The sequence below is a fragment of the Manihot esculenta genome, chromosome 15 (assembly GCF_001659605.2).
Source record: "Manihot esculenta cultivar AM560-2 chromosome 15, M.esculenta_v8, whole genome shotgun sequence".
NCBI classification, from domain to species: domain Eukaryota; kingdom Viridiplantae; phylum Streptophyta; class Magnoliopsida; order Malpighiales; family Euphorbiaceae; genus Manihot; species Manihot esculenta.
The window spans coordinates 30498439-30504632 of record NC_035175.2 but is presented as its reverse complement, the minus strand read 5'-3'; the positions used below and the strand labels follow the sequence as shown (position 1 = coordinate 30504632).

General features: G+C 30.4%; 1 protein-coding gene across 5 annotated transcripts in view; it reads left to right on the top strand.

Moving 5' to 3' along the window:
* The first annotated feature begins 1481 nt into the window (after positions 1 to 1481).
* The window catches only part of LOC110601444 (light-mediated development protein DET1), a 28473-nt gene continuing 23760 nt past the window's right edge, over positions 1482 to 6194 (top strand). For 2 of the 5 annotated variants that reach the window (XM_043951515.1, XM_043951514.1), the window contains exon 1: positions 1487 to 2321. The gene's annotated coding sequence lies outside the window, so the exon portion shown is untranslated. Of the gene's footprint in view, positions 2322 to 6194 lie in introns of all 5 variants that reach the window. The other 3 variants (XR_006348835.1, XM_021738581.2, XM_021738579.2) reach the window with 3 other exon arrangements.

The window sequence follows — 6194 nt, the reverse complement described above, 5'->3', positions numbered from 1 at the left end:
GGTCCTGTGCAGCCTTTTATGTAATAAAAAATGCAGAATTAGAAAGAGGAGCACCAAGGTTAGTGATAAATTATAAACCATTAAACAAAGTTTTGAGATGGATAAGATATCCCATACCTAATAAACAAGATTTATTAAATCGATTATATAAAGCTGAAATATTTTCAAAATTTGATATGAAATTAGGATTTTGGCAAGTACAAATTGATAAAAAAGATAAATACAAAACCGCATTTACTGTACCTTTTGGACAATATGAATGGAACATAATGCCTTTTGGACTAAAAAATGCACCAAGTGAATTTCAGAAAATTATGAACGATATTTTTACACCATATGATTTTATAATAACATATATAGATGATGTTTTAGTATTCAGTCAAGATATTTCCCAGCATATTCGGCATTTACAAATTTTTTATAAGACTATAAAAAGAAATGGATTAGTTTTATCTAAACCAAAAATGAAGATATTTCAAACAAAGATTAGATTTTTAGGTCATGAGATTTTTAAAAATATAATTGTACCAATACAAAGAAGTATTGAGTTTGCAGACAAATTTCCAGATGAAATAAAAGACAAAAATCAATTACAAAGATTTTTAGGATCCTTAAATTATATTTCTGATTTTTATCCTAATTTAAGAATTTTTTGCAAATCACTCTATAATAGATTAAAAACAAATCCCAAACCATGGAGTGAAGAACATACTAAAATTATTCAAGAAATCAAAAAATCTGTCAAAAATCTACCATATTTAAATATTTGTAATCCTAATTTTTCAAAAATTGTAGAAACTGATGCATCAGATCAAGGATATGGCGATATCCTTAAACAAAGAATAAATAAAAAAGATTTTATTATAAGATATTATTCAGGAATATAGAATCCTACTCAATAAAAATATTCTACCATTAAAAAAGAAATTTTATCAATTGTATTATGTGTTACAAAATTTCAGAGTGATCTTTTAAACCAAAAATTTACCATTCGAGTAGACTGTAAAGCAGCCAAAGATGTTTTAACAAATTAATTTTCAATTAAATAATTTTTTTCAAAGTATTAATCTTTATTTTAGTTAAATTTCAATTATATTCTAAAAATTTAATGGTCTTTTTATAATTAAATTAGTATTTTAGTTTCAATTTAAAAAAGAAAAAGAAATTAAAAAAAATGAAGAAGATAAAAAAATTAATTTTATTTTAGTACTTCAAATCCTAATATTTAATTTATTTTGGTACTTTTAATTTTTTAATCTTGATTAAAAATTTTTAAAATAAAAATTTACCTTTGAATCTCAGCCCTCTAATTTTGTAAGCACAGATTTTGAATCATTATATGGAAAAGTAAAAAGCATTTTAATACTTTAAAATCTCAGCCATTCTTTCTTTTTTTTAAAAAAAAAAAAATAATTAATTTTAGAGCTTGAAAGTACCCTCTCATTTTTGCCGTTGAGGAGGGGATTTTGGGGAGAGCCAAAAATTTTTGAGGGGTCATTTTGAAGATATAGCCAAGAGAAATCCCTCCCGTTTCTTCTTTTCATCTCTCACAACGCTGTAGTTTCATCTCCTTTACCACAGAACCCACTCCCTGCTATTGAACCCCATCGCCCCTCAAACCCAGCTTATCACTAGCTTCCCTTCGAGGCTTCGCCATCATCCCTAGCACGAAACGCCTACATCACCTTCCTCCTCTCGCAAGCTCCATCTCTCCGCCAGTCCCTCCCTTCGCATAAACCAGTCCCGACACCCAATCTCCCTAACCATTTTCCCTTTTCATCAGCTCCTACGCCATTCCTCCGATGAGCTGATCCTTCATCGTCTCGTCTTCATTCAAACCCACGCCATCCTGTCCATTGACAGATCGAAAACAGTCTATTACCACACAGGAGACCCTCACCTGCCCAGCACCATCCCCTTCTTCCCGTTGCGCGACGTCGCACCTCCATCAACAACTCAACACCCGAATCTGTTAACCCATTCCCACTACAGCTTCTTTCCAACATCCTTATCCATTTTCATTACCCAGAAATATTGAGCTCACTCCCGTGTTTTTTTTTTGCCCACACACTCCCGTGTTTCACTATCTCCATTTTAGCCCAACGCCCCATTACCAGTTCCTCTAACCTTAAAATTTTCTTTTCTTTTCTTTTTCTCTCTCTTTCTTCCGCAGGTTGCCTTTTGCTATCCGGAGAATCGGTTCTGATTCCGAAGAGTTCTTGAAGTTGCAGTCTCTGCTCTTGCATGTCTATGTCCAGGAGTCTCGAAATTTCTACTTCACCTTCCTTCCTCACCATTAGCTTCTGGAGCTAAGAATTCGGGTATGTTATTTATTTATTTTCTGTTTTGAGAATTGGATGTAAAAATATTTCTCCATTTGATCTTGAATGTTTCTGATTTTTAAGATATATTGGATACGCCTCTGTGATGTTGGGGAAAATCTTTGTATATGTTATAGCTTGTGTAATTTTCCTTTTCCCTTCATTCTTGGATGTGTCTACTGTTATTGTTTATATTTATGTGATAACTCCTTGATAATTGAAGAAGTTGGATGAGTGTTTTCTTAACAACTGTGCCTATTTTATGGTTATAGTTGAGAATGAATGTGCATTTGTCATTGATCTGAATTTTTGAGTTTGCCTTTACATGCTTGTTACTAGGCAGTAGAGTGAAATGTTGGGTAGTAATTTTTAGTTGCTAAGCTTATAGTCTTGTGGGTTCCGCCTAAAGCTTTAGTGATACAACGAAATCATTCATGTCCACATGTAAAATTTGCTATTGGGAAATTGTCTTTTGGAGATATTGTGAAGTATATTAATGTGGTGTTGATGTGAAAAAGGATGTATTTATAATATACTGTGCAGGCCATGATGAAATTTATATGCAAGTTGTATTTTGCTTTAAATGGAAAAGATCCATTTATAGGGGAGGTCTTGCTGGATCTTCGGTAGATTTATAGTAGGGGTGACAATTTTAGACACAACCAATGAACATGATGTAGAAAGATAATATTTTGTTGTTGTTTTTCACAATAGAGATTACAACCTATTTATACATGAGAGATGGTATCTAAAAAGGAAGGAAAATCAAGTCTATGATTATACAATCCTAAGATTAAGTAACTGATCTATCTATCAATATTTACTTGTTATATTAACATATTTACTCTCTATAACTTCTAACACTCCCCCTCAAACTGGAGCATAAATGTTAATCATGCTCAACTTGTTACATATATAATCAACAGTAGCCGTGAACAGTTCCCGTGAACAATACTCGATGAACAGTGCCCCCGATGTCTCCAAATGTTACCCTTGCTGGGTAACCCAAATGCATGGAACCCTAAATTTCTAAATGTTATCCTTTATGAGTAATCCCGATGAACAGAACCGTAAATCTTCAAATATTACTCTTTATGGATAATCCAAATGAACAGAGTTCTAAGTCTCCAAATGTTACCCTTTATGGGTAACCCCAATGAACAGAGTCCTAAGTCTCCAAATGTCCTTTATGGATAACCCAAATGAACATAGCTCTAAGTCTCCAAATGTTATCCTTTCTAGATGTTACCCTTTATGGGTAATCCGATAAACGGAGCTTGAAGTATCCAAATGTTACCCTTTATGGGTAATCCGATAAACAGAGCCCTAAGTCTCCAAGTGTTACCCTTTATGGGGAATCCCGATAAACACAGAGCCCTAAGTCTCCAAATATCCTTTATGGGTAACCCAAATGAACAGAGTCCTGCGTCTCCAAATGTTACTCTGGATAATCCAAATGAACAAAGTTCTAAATTTTCAAATATTACCCTTTATGAGTAATCCCGGTGAACAAAACTCTAAATCTCCAAATGTTACCATTTATGGTAACCCAAATGAATAGAGCCCTAAGTCTCCAAATGTTACCCTTTATGGGTAACTCAAAATGAACAGAGCCCTACGTCTCCAAATTTTACCCTTTATTGGTAACTCAAATGAATAGAACCCTAAATCTCCAAATGTTACCCTTTATGGGTAATCCAAAATCATGTTTTACCTGTGTCAGCCACTACTGAAGACGTTGGGATAATTTTAATAATATGGATCTTACTGTCAAAAACCATTTCAACCAAAATTCTATACTCCTTTACCTTCAAACGAACTAAAGGAAGATAACTCAACACCCAAACGGCAAACGAATCACAGATCTGACAAGCGGGTTGCAAGGCAACTAAACGCCTCCACCCAACATCCAAACGGCAAACGAACCACAGATCTGATAAGCGGATTGTAAGACAACTTTGGCATCCTCTCTAGGTGGACGATAAGAGACAAATATTACCCTAGATGGGTAACACAAAAGAACATGAGCTCTAAGTCTCCCATGTAGAAAGATAATATTTTGTTGTTGTTTTTCACAATAGAGATTACAACCTATTTATACATGAGAGACGGTATCTAAACAGGAAGGAAAATCAAGTCTATGATTATACAATCCTAAGATTAAGTAACTGATCTATCTATCCATATTTACTTCTTATATTGTTAAGCCGATTTGATACATTTATGACACTCTTAAGCTGATTTGATACATTTATACACTCTTTTTTCGTGTTATGTGTCCGACCTATGACCTGCCAATTCTGTTTTGATCCATCAACTCATAATTATATTATTAAAAAAGATATATTGTCCAATATAAATATTAATTTTTTAATAAATTATTTCTATTTTGTTTATTAAAAAATTATTTATTATATGTATTATATAATATTATATTGTTTTGTAAATTTTTTGTTAAATATTAATTTATTATTTAAACTCTCTTTAACATTAAACAATTAGGCTTTTTATTTTAATATATTACTAAATTTATGAATGTTAAAAATAAATATGTAAATTTCATATAATATCTTATTTTAAAATTTAAAAACATTAAAAATATGAATTTATATCAAAATGTGTCAAATAAGTAATATTGAATTGTGCCAAAACGTGTTAAATGTATTGAATCGTGTTAATGGATTTATTGTGTCAAATCGTGTTAATACTTAATAGGTTTATTCGAGTCAAATCGTGTTAGATGGATTATGCCGTGTTAACACAACATGATTAAATTAATCATGTCGTGTTTGTGTAACACGATTAAATTAATTATGTCGTGTCTTTGAACACGTATAATAAAAGAGCCGTGTTAGTTAATCGAATTATGTTTGTGTCAACCCTTAATCGTGTTTGTGTCTACGCAAACTCGAATTGCCACCCCTATCCTCATCCATACATTATAATTGCAGAAAAACCCAACCCAATCCTAAATTCTGAAACTTACTGCATAAACACATATCACTCCTTGTTTTATTAGGGGGTATTGGATAAAAAAATCCAAACGGTAATTCATATTTATATCCAACACTTTAAATTTTAGATAGTAAAGCTAAACTTTTTGAATTTGCCACAATTATAGTCCCTGAAATTTTATATTATTAATAAAATATATAATCTTTTAATTTAATTTTTTTATTGAAATTAAATATATTTTATATTTATTATATATGTAATATTAAATATATTATATTGAATAAATATTTATTACAAATAAATTTCTATTATATAAAAAATTACATATAAATAATATATATTAAAATATTTCATTGAATGCTTATATTCAATATAAAAAATTATGTGTAATTTTTTTTTTTATATTTGGAAAACTTTACTTCCTATTAGTAATATTCTAAATAAAACAAAATATTATATGTTTTAAATTATAAAGATTTTTTTTTATATTTTAAATTTTTATTAATATCTATGATATTATATAAAAGTAGGAATAGGGAGTGAATAATGAGATTAATAAAAAATGATATTATTGTAATAAAAGTATGTATTTAAGAACTATTTTATTATTCAAATAGAACTTTAGGGACTATATTGTGATTTACCGTTAACTTAAACAAATTCAATTAAGTTCTCTTGGCTATAATTGTGGCAAATTGTTTGGCTTTATCATCTAAGATTTAAAGTGTTGGATATAAATGTGAATTATCATAAATATTTGGATTTTTTTATCCAATACCCCCTTTTATTAATCCTATCTTTGATTTTTGTAAATCTCTGTCACATGCTTCAAGCCCTTCAACCCTTTTGATGCTTGGGACTAGCAGCTGGATTTTCTGCTGTTTGAATAAGTTTCAATCTCTTTTTTTCTTAATTTTC